At 41.2% G+C, this 10,531-nt stretch overlaps 1 protein-coding gene across 1 annotated transcript in view; it reads right to left on the bottom strand.

Moving 5' to 3' along the window:
• Window positions 1–10,531, bottom strand: part of LOC121927768 (histidine--tRNA ligase, cytoplasmic-like) — a 250,341-nt gene that overhangs the window by 28,533 nt on the left and 211,277 nt on the right.

The raw sequence follows: 10,531 nt of genomic DNA, 5'->3' as shown, positions 1-10,531 counted from the left end.
TTAAAGTGGTGTCAAACTGCGTTTCTTCTACAATTTAGATGCAGTCTTAGAAAGACAACTTAATGGAACTTATTGCTATGAGCCTTAAGAGGGAATTAAAAAGATCCAGGAGAACAGATCTGTTCGTAATCATAAATGTTGTCTTTGCACAAATGCAAAAATAGATTTTATTATCTCTTTATATAAACTAAGAATGGGGTGTAGTAAAGCTTTAGCAAAGTAGCCTTTATCAGAGCTACAGTAAGAAGATGTGCCTGATGTAGGCCTGCACACAAGGCCATGTATAGTTTTCACATAGTATAAAGTGAGGGAAAGGGATCCCCCATTTACCACTTCCTGATTCTAGCAAGCAAGAATTAGAGCATATAGCAATCCCAATAACCATTTTTGGACCGCATCTGGAAAAGAGGGGATTCTAAAAAGACATTGGGAACTGCCAGATAGTCATGTGAGCAACACTCTTGTGCCTTGAACGTTAGTTCATCAGACAGCAGGGGATCAAGTACAGTGTCCCTCATATAACATGTCATTGTCATGAACACCTTCATACTTCTACATACTTATATAATTAATAACCCCATAGAACAGCCTAGAGCAGGGGTAGGCAACCATTTTGAGCCAGGGGCCGGGTTGCTATTCCTCAGACAACTGGGGCGCCGAAGCCAAAAAATAAATAATTAAATAATTTTTTTAAAAAAAATTAAATAAATAAATAAACCGGAACAAATGTAGGACAGCATTTTCAAATGGTGGACACTTTTTTTAAAAAAATGGCGGACACGCAAAAAAATTGGTGATTTTTTAAAAAATGTTAATATAAATGCATGTTTCTGAGGTGTCTATAGACAATTGCCCCCCTTGCCCCTGCGTGCGAGAGGCCAAAGGCCCCGGTGGCAATCGGTGGCAGGACTGGGCTAGGGCCGGTCCCAAGGCCTCGCCGGGCCGCATCCAGCCCGTGGGCCACAGGTTGCCTACCCCTGGCCTAGAGTATCCTGGACATTATAGTTGGTCATAGGGTGAGTTTCTGGCATAGTCAACAAGTAGTGGGGGTGAATCTTTTACCTTTGAAGTAACAGCTGTCATGCATAAGGAGAGACGCATGAAACAGTGAATAGGAGGTAGCAGTTCTCTTACAGTCTCACTCTCTGCATCTGGATGCACAATTGGTGTTTATGAGAGAATAAATAAGAAGAGGGGGTGCTGTTATCTAGTTGTTCATACTTTACTCTCCAATCTCATGGGGGAATTGTAATAACTGTATCTCATCTCTCTTGGGAATTGCAGTGGATGTCGATGTGATCGTACATTATTCTGTTCCAGCATTCCTGATTATGGTCCTGAAAGGCAAACATGTTCATGATTTGACTGGGAGTAACAATGGTTTGAACAGGTTTTGCACAAAAAGAATTTCACCGTTATGTGAAGTGGCAGGTGCTCTGTGCATCAGTTAGCCATTATAACATTTGTTCTCTCTGCTCTTGCTTGCTTTTGTGATGCTCTATCTAAGCATCCTTCATTGTTGAAATAGTGTGTGTGGTTGGATGTTGTGTCTGGATTCTGAGTGTGAGTTACCTCTTGGGAGAGAAATGTTAGGAATGCACTCAAGTTCCCTTATGGGACCAACGTGTCTTTATCTCCTATCACCAGAGTTGTCTCTTGGGAGCACTCAGTGTGCATAACATGGAGAGAGAGAGAGAGAGAAGGTCATGATACATGTTGTGTCATCTAAGTTATGATCTCCCTATGTGAGATTTCTGTACCACTGTGGATTTGTTGTGTGTGGGTCTTGATAGCCTACTTATAGTATTGGTGACACAGCTGAGAAATTTCTCAGCATGCCTCCATGAAGTCAGTCTGTAGTGATTTTCCATACCAGGTCTGGGGTTGGTGTATATCTCCTCTGTCTATATAGGGCATAGCCATATTTTGTAGTAGTATAGGATTAGGTCTAAGTGTATTCCTTTCCTGTGCTGTCCATGCCAACCTTTGACTCTCCCCTGTTTCAGCACTTCTATCAACCTCCTTTTGCACTAGAATGGCAATTGTGGCATTTCAGACATGTTCGGCTAAGCATATCTTTCTTGTTAATGGAATATCCGGTGTACTGCAGCTTCTGCTAAATCCTATAGTTCCTCAGGCAGCAGACATTCAGGAAAGAAATGTAATCTCAATTTATGAGTTTTCTCCTCATTTCTTTCTCCCATCCTCCTTTTAAACTGCCATGGGGAAAGAAGCATCAGCCTAACATTTTCATTTCTTTGTTAGAGTACAGAGGAACTTTATGTTATTATTGTAGAGAGGCATTCTTAAATGATCTGCTTGCAGAGCTTTGATGAATGTGTCTCTTTACAGATTATATGGGTAGCTAAAGAATCAGAGTGGATTTCCCGAGCCAGAAATGCAAGTCTCTAGCTAACAACAGGTGGTTTCAGTTTTAATTGCAAGTCTTGTGAACAATGAGGATGTATTGGGGAATATGTTCTTCTTTGGCAGCATGTGGGGATTGCTGCTTCACCAGGGGAAACATATTCTTGTTAGCGTATACAGCAGAAAGAGTCAGCTGGAGAGCATTGTTATCCAGCACAGCTTGGATGGGTTCAAGCCTTTCCACGTTTTCAGATCCATTGGATCTGCTAGCAGCATGAAGTGGTTGTGACAGGCAGCCTTTTCTGCAAAACTGAACTTTGCACTCTTCATATGTGATATATGAATGGGTATCAAGAGATGTGCATGAGGAAAACTGTGGTGAAAATGTTTTCCATGTTTCCTGGCCATAATTCCTTGCAGGGTTTGGATGACTGTCCTAGGCAATAAGACACTGAACCAGGACTAGTTGCCTATAGTTTTCATGTTGGGGTTTGTTGCTGGAGACACACCTGGCTTCATATATCCTGTTAGAAAGCCTAGTGCCCAAACACCACAACCCTTTATTGGAAAAAGTATGTAGAGAAAGTACGCCTCCCAGCATTTCCCACCAGCCCATTGGTTTTGACTTGCAGGACCTCTTCTCATTGCTAGCTTACCAAGCAGGCTTTGCTGGAGCTGGGTAGAAAACTGTTTCTGTTCCCTTTCAGTCCAAACAATGCATCACCTGTTGCTGCTGCCAGGTGGGCCAGTACTGAGAGTCCCATGTCCTCCAGACTGATGGCAGTAGCCAAAAGGAGATTCAGGCTAGGACAGAATCTCTCCTCAATAGAGCCCAGGGGCAGTCAAGGGAGACAAGGAGACAAGAGGGCTTCCATGAACAGTTGTGAGCCATACAGCCGTCTATCTTCCTGCTGTGGAGATAAAGTGCTGGGAAATGCTGCACTTGTTTTCTTTTTCTGTATGCTATACCTGGGTTTGGGCATTTGACCAGTCAAATATTTGGAAAATATTATAATATATTCTATATTCTATTTCAATAGTAATGACTATACTGAAGAACATGGTCCTTCTAAGACAAACTAGGTACTGAGTTACATGTAAAAGCTCGTGGTTCATTGACTTGCATGTAGATTGGTTACATTGGTTCAGAATCAAAATAATTTTTTGCACATGAAATAACAACTGATTTAGAGCAGTTAGTTTTGCTTCTTTCCCCTTCCCAGAAGAACAACAAGGAGTCCTACATTATTTTAAAGACTAACATACTTATGGCATAAGCTTTCAAGCGTCAGAGTCCTCTTCTGTAGATATGTTAAATGTTATCCTGAGTTGACAGACATACATTCAGGGCGAGAGATAGTAAAACGTGAAGGGAAATGGAACGTGGACAGTACACAGCACCTATTCCTTTAATCCTAGTGCTAGTAAACTAATTAAAATAACTTTTAAAAAGCCATTACAAATATAGGTGGTAGAATTCAACTTTTTGATCAGTTATAATTCAGTGGTTTCATGTTGTACTTGTGAAGTTTCTTTGGTCAAGAGTAGTCACTTGAAGGTCAGTAGCAGAGTGTCCTGGTATGCTGAGATGTCCCATCCACAGATATCTGAATATGGTTACAGTATTTCTTATGTCAGATTTTTGTCCATTTATTCATTTGCATCTTGAGTGGCTTGAGTGTCTTACCTAGAATGCAGAAGAGCATTGCTGGTAATATTGTGGATCACATTGGAAGATGAGCAGGTGAATAAACCATTGAGAATCCGGATGGCACTATTAAGACCTGCAGTAATATTGTCTGCATAGATAACACAAGTAATATTCAAAAATAGTTACATTTAGTTACATTGAAAACCAGTAGCACTATGTTTTCAAAGGTAAGCCACCTTGAATCCCTAAATGGGAAAAAGATGGGATATAAATTAGTATAACTAAGAGGCCCAGAATGCTGGAAATTCCTGATGTTTGACACAAAGTGCACTTACTGTATATACTCATGTATAAGTCTAGAAATTTAGGTCAAAAAAAATGACCCCAAAAACTTGAGTCGACTTATCCACAGGTCAATATAAGTAGCATACTTCAAGTTTTATTTTAAAAAAGAAACCATCCTCTGGTGAAAAGCAAAAGTGTAATCTGACCTGGAAGCACTGACCACCTCTGTTCTCTCATCCATCCAGCCTTTAATGTGAGCACAAACAGTTATGTCTGCTGGAATTTTGTAAGTTTTTTGGTATCGTTTTTTTCCCCTTCATCCTTTACATCCTTTGTTACATGCCCTTATGTTTTACCCTCAACTTATCCAATGGTTTCAAAATTTGCCCTCGACTTATACATGAGGCTGACTTATAGTCGAGTATATATGGTAAGTAGTGAGGCTACATGCATGAAAAGTACTCATCCAGTTATAAGTACAAAGAGTGAAGTTTTCCCTTGTTTTGAGACAGTCATAGTATAACTTACTTATACCTTAAACGTTAGCCAGCAAGGTGTAATGGTTTGAGCATTTGACTATGACACTGGAGACTAGGGTTCAAAATCCCATCTTGGCCACATAAACCCACTGGGTGACCTTGAGCAAGTCACACTCTCTCAGCCTCAGAAGATGGCAATAGCAAACCCCCTCTGAAAAAACATGCCAAGAAAACCCCATGATAGTTTGTTTGCCTTTGGGTTGCCATAAGTGACATGAAAGGACATAAAAACAGGTGAGAATCAGACCTGCCCTTTCAAAGATGAGTGAAACACAGTGTCCAGTTCTGGGCGCCACAATTCAAAAAGGACATTGAGAAACTGGGGCGTGTCCAAAGGAGGGCGACTAAAATGGTGAAAGATCTGGAAACCATGCCCTATGAGGAACACCTTAGGGAGCTGGGTATGTTTAGCCTGGAGAAAAGAAGGTTAAGAGGTGATATGATAGCCCTATTTAAATATTTGAAGGGATGTCATATTGAGGAGGGAGCAAGCTTGTTTTCTGCTGCTCCAGAGACTAGGACCCGGAGCAATGGATGCAAGCTGTAGGAAAAGAGATTCCACCTCAACATTAGGAGGAACTTCCTGACAGTAAGGGCTGTTCGACAGTGGAACACACTTCCTTGGAGTGTAGTGGAGTCTCCCTCCTTGGAGGTCTTCAAACGGAGACTGGATGGCCATCTGTCGGGGATGCTTTGATCTGGATTTCCTGCATGGCAGGGGGTTGGACTGGATGGCCCTTGCGGTCTCTTCCAACTATGATTCTATGATTCTATGAATCCCCTCTGTTGTATATAGTTAGTGTTGAAAGATTGTGCATGTGTTCTCATTTTGTGCTTCTTGACAAAACTGGTTAAACACTCAGTTGGTCCTTGTAGTAGCTTTGTGTTGTGGTTTCTTGCATCTGCTCTAAAATCTGCCTCCCAGCAGCCCTAGACAGCACCACAGATTTTTAGCCTGAAGCTGCCTGGAACTCTCTGCTTGAGAATTGGAGGGGTGACGCTGCGCTCTTCTGCTGGGGTCCTCCCTTTGTCAAATAATGGCGGCTTGTTTTAAAAGCATTAATTTTATTACCACAACAAAGATATACTTATGCTAATTACAAAAAAAAAACAAATTAACTTTTTGTGAAACAATTAAATTCTTTTCTAACCTTGTTATAATTGTGGTGCTGTGTAAACCTTCTGTAAATATGAAGAAGTAATTGAACAGTTCTTGTCTTGGATTTTTTTTTTACCATGGAAGTGCCAGGGAACAACTCCTGCAACAATTAAAGTAAAATAAATTTAAAAAGAAAGATAGCAAATTACTAACAATGATTAAAACAACAAAGTGCAATGAAGAAGAGCTTTCTAACTCCAAAGTTAAATAAGAGGGAATAATGGGGCAGTGTTGGGCAGTGGCCTAGGTCTTCGATGACAGATTGTATTCCTCTGTGGGGAGGCTGACAGTTGTACCAGGTGCACAAAGACAGAGGGGTCTGGTGTAGTTCTGGAATTAAAATCCAGAAGGGATGGGTTGGAGAGTGTCTGTCTGTGACAGATGGAGTACCCTGACATATCTATCAGGACTGAGAATCCTAGGCAGAGAATCTCAAGCAAAAGGTGCAAGAAGCCAGCATTGTAGGCAGCAAGGAATGGCTCCAATTTTTTGCTGGAGGAAGAAAAGTAAGGCATCAGTGAGATGGGTACTGTAAAGGTACTGCTGACTTTGCCACTGTAGGTGATGGGCAAGGCATACCATCCAGGTAAGCCCAAATCTCACCTCTCCTTTCTTCAAAGCTACCAATGAAATGTTCTATTATAAGATCATATCATAAGACCCATTTTTACTCTCAGAGAGGGGGTGGACATAGTTGGGGATTGGTAGGCCAAGGTCCAGTGCCTGATGTGTACAGATGAGACATTACAATTGGCCCATTGAGGATCTATGGATTTTTTTATCCATGGATTCAATAATCCACATCTTGAAAATATTCCAAATATATAAATATCCCAATAGGCATCTTCCAATAATTTCCAATAAGCTCCAATAAGAAACTTGATTTTTCCATTTTATATCAGGGACGCCATTTCACTATGCCACTGTATTTAATGGGACTTAAGCATCCATGGATTTTGGTGTCCATGGGGAGTCCTGGAACCAAGCCCCAGCAGATAACAGTGGCCCACTGTATTTGTTGTTTGCTGTGAAGTTGGCTTCAAATTATGGGAACCCTATGAATAAGAGACTTCTAAGAGCCCCAGTCATCAACAGCCCTGCTCATGCCTTTCAAACTCTTGGCTGTGGCTTTCTTTCTTGGGCCAATCCACTTGTAGTTTAGTTCTCCTCGTTTCCTACTGCCTTATTCTTTACCAAGTATTATCATCTTTTCAGGTGAGACACTTCATCTCACGATAAGTCCAAAGTATGATTCCCTTATTGTATTATTGTTTTTAGATTTGATTGTTTGTAATTTTAATAGTTAGAACTGTTTAATCCTTTAAGGGGGGGAAATGTATATATCGTTGTATCATTTTAATGTTGTACGCCGCTTTGATTGTTTTAACAAAAAGCAAGATATAAATACAAGTTTTATTTATTATTTTTTATTATTTTGGGTAGCGTACTTGTCCGTCTCATGCCAATCCATTCTGGCTTCCAGTTGGAGTCCAAAATTGTCTCCTCTACAATATGCAGCTGCTTCTCCCTTCCCCACTGTTCAAACTTACATTTTCTACTCCATAGTTTCACTTTAAAGTCAATAGTGCTCTTGTTTATCAAAACACTTTGCTACCCAAATGTGTTTTTGTTTTGATAAATGCACTTGTGCAACTGTTAAGAACAAAAGTCTTGGATCAGAAGTCCTTTTTCTTGTGGAAGCTTTGACTGCAACTTGTTTTATGAAGCTGAACATTTCCTGCCTTTTTGTGCCCTGTGATGAACACAGGGGCCTGAGGTCCTTTTTTCTTCGAAGCTTATGTCATCTCTTGGGGAGAGATTCACTGTAGCTGCTAAGCACTTGTTAAAAGATGTTGGGGCTTGCAGCAAATCCCTCGTTTGATCACAGTGGAAAAGTTTCTTTGGAATCACAAGCTAGGCCTTATTACAGCATGATCAGAAGTTGAGTTTGATTCATTTTCCTCTGCCTGGCCTAGGGACACGGCTAAAAGATCTTCAAAAGGCTACAGCTTCTTTTTATTATCTAGGAGAAAAGTGAAGCAGCTAGTAAATTGCCTTCTCTCCAGGCACAGGCCAACTTTGATTTGCGATAACACTGCTTCACTGTGGTTGAATTCTGGAAACACCCCCCCCCCCCCCCGTTAATTTCTGCCTTGTAAATCTTCTTTCTTCTTTTACCTGGAAGAAGTGGCTAATGATCTTAGTCATGACATGTTTAAACCGCTTAACAGGCTCTGGGAATAAATGAATCAGGGTTTCAACCTGTCTCTTGGGTTCCTTTTAATTCTCGACTGTCGGTTTGCAGTGATTCCATTTTAAGAATTGCAGGGGGTGGGACTGGGAGGAAACTTTGATTCTGGTCCTACACTTCCTTGAAATTAGTCTTTTGTTGTTTGGGTAGGCTGTTTTTGTACTTCGTGATGATATTATTAATTTAGGTAAATAAGGAGAAATATGATATAGGATGTTGAGACTAATCCTTGCCCAAAGACATGGAGGGAAGAGAGACAAAACCTGCCCTTCATAAACCTCTTTTTCTGAACTGCTTCATCAACGCAGACTATAAAACAAGTATTTGAATTCACCTTGGGTATATACTTTCTAAAATTCCTTGCATTTGGTTGAGTGCTCACAGTTCTCAAGCGCAGAGTTGCCCTTTCTGAATATCTGGGTCTCTGTTCTAAAAGCACCTTCATTTTATTATTTCTTTACAATTTTTATTTATATGCCACTTTTCTTCCAGTATGGGACCCAAAGCAGCTGACAGTGTTGATCCACAAGTTTTATTTGGCTTTGTGAATGATTTAAGACTGGGGGCTAGTGTGGTGTAGTGGTTTGAGATTTGGACTGTAACTCTGGAGACCAGCTTAGCCATGAAAATCCGCAAGTCACACACTCTCAGCCCCAGAAAACCCCATGATAGGGTTACCATAAATCAGAAATGATTTGAAGACACACAGCAACAAGAAGTGCTCTGATGTCACAGTAAGCCAGCATTTCATGGGGAGCAAGCTGATGTGTTGACTTCCACTTTCCAGTTGTTCTTGCTTGTAATGACAGAAGTTGAACAGACTGTGGACAAACTGGTGTTTGTTTTATGTGACATATGAACTTGGCAGCGGCTGGTGTTCTTGCTTGTTTCTCACTCAGAAAATCAGAGGAAGAGTCCAGGGTTGATTTTTGATGTCTTTCTCTGGCTTATTGGGGAAGAAGCTCTCCCAACTTGAAGGTTTGAGGTCTGCAGCAAGTGGGCAGATAGAAATGCACCAGCACACTGCTCTTCTTTGTAAGTCAAGTGTCCTACAAATCCTGAGATTCTGTTATGTGAACTAGTCAACTGTTTTGATAACTGGGAACAACTCGCAGAGGTAAGAGTTCTGCATTTGTAACAGGACCACTGTGTGCTATGATGCGAGTTGTGGCTACATACGTATCTGGCTTTAGGAGTGGGCAATTTAAGCTGGGTCTGAGAACTAATACTTTGTCCTGGGAACTTCACAGTCTGCTGAAAATGAAGGAAATGAGAAACATTTTAAAATGAAGGAACAATCAATAACTCAAAATGGCTGGAAGTTCACTTCTGGATTTGGAAAAAAACCAACAACTTTAAAATGGCCTGTTACAGACTGCCAAAATAAAACTGCTTCGGGTTTCTTTGGCTGTATGCTGTTTAAATGATGCATGCATCCTAAGAATCCGGAAGCTGCACCAAAGCTGTACTCCAGTGCTTAGGAATGGAATGTGGCTTTAGCGTGACCTCCGGACTCTTAGGGCCCATGCATCATTTAAATAGCATACCTCCAAAGAGACCCGAAGCAGCTTTATTTTGGCAGTCTGTAACAGGCCAATGTGACCTGTTTGAAATGTGAATTGCTGCTTCAGGAGACTTCCACAACTGAAGTTCATATTTTGAGCTAGGGGGGAAAAATCATTCCAGGGAAGCCTGGGGCTGCAAAAACAATCTTGGGGCCACATACCCACCCCACGTTAACTTCTCAGATAATTGCAAAGTAAAATGAGACGATAGCTTTGGCAAAACAACTTGCCATTTTACCTATGATAGGAAAGTGTCTGACCTGGTTGGTACTGCCATTGTCCTTTGGGTCAGCAGCTGCCTTACACCTGTGTGGTTTGAACAGAACTTCACTAAAATTTGGTACACTCAACACCAAAAATGCAGAACCCCACAGCAGTTCCAGCATGCAGAACAACATCCTTGAGTCCATCAGCTTGGCAGGGAGTCCAATAACTGAGCCTCTGTGAATCCCTGCACAAGGTTTCCTACCCCTTAACACCTTGCAGATGCAAACTTCTAATCATTTTGAATTCTCAATGCAAAAGTAAAGAAGGGTGAGCAGTATAGCAAAGTACTCAAGTAGCTTCCTGGAGAAGGAGACATCCCTGAAATAAAGCTGTGAGGACTAGTGAGGGAGTGAATGAAGCTTTTATCAGAAAGGGAAGAGGAGGACAGACAACAATGGACATCACAGTGGCACTTTCATAGCAACAGCCTGTAGCAGGAAATTTTAT

Source organism: Sceloporus undulatus, chromosome 4, assembly GCF_019175285.1.
Source record: "Sceloporus undulatus isolate JIND9_A2432 ecotype Alabama chromosome 4, SceUnd_v1.1, whole genome shotgun sequence".
NCBI lineage: Eukaryota > Metazoa > Chordata > Lepidosauria > Squamata > Phrynosomatidae > Sceloporus > Sceloporus undulatus.
Note: the sequence above shows the minus strand (reverse complement) of the source record. Positions and strands in the feature narration are given on the sequence as shown.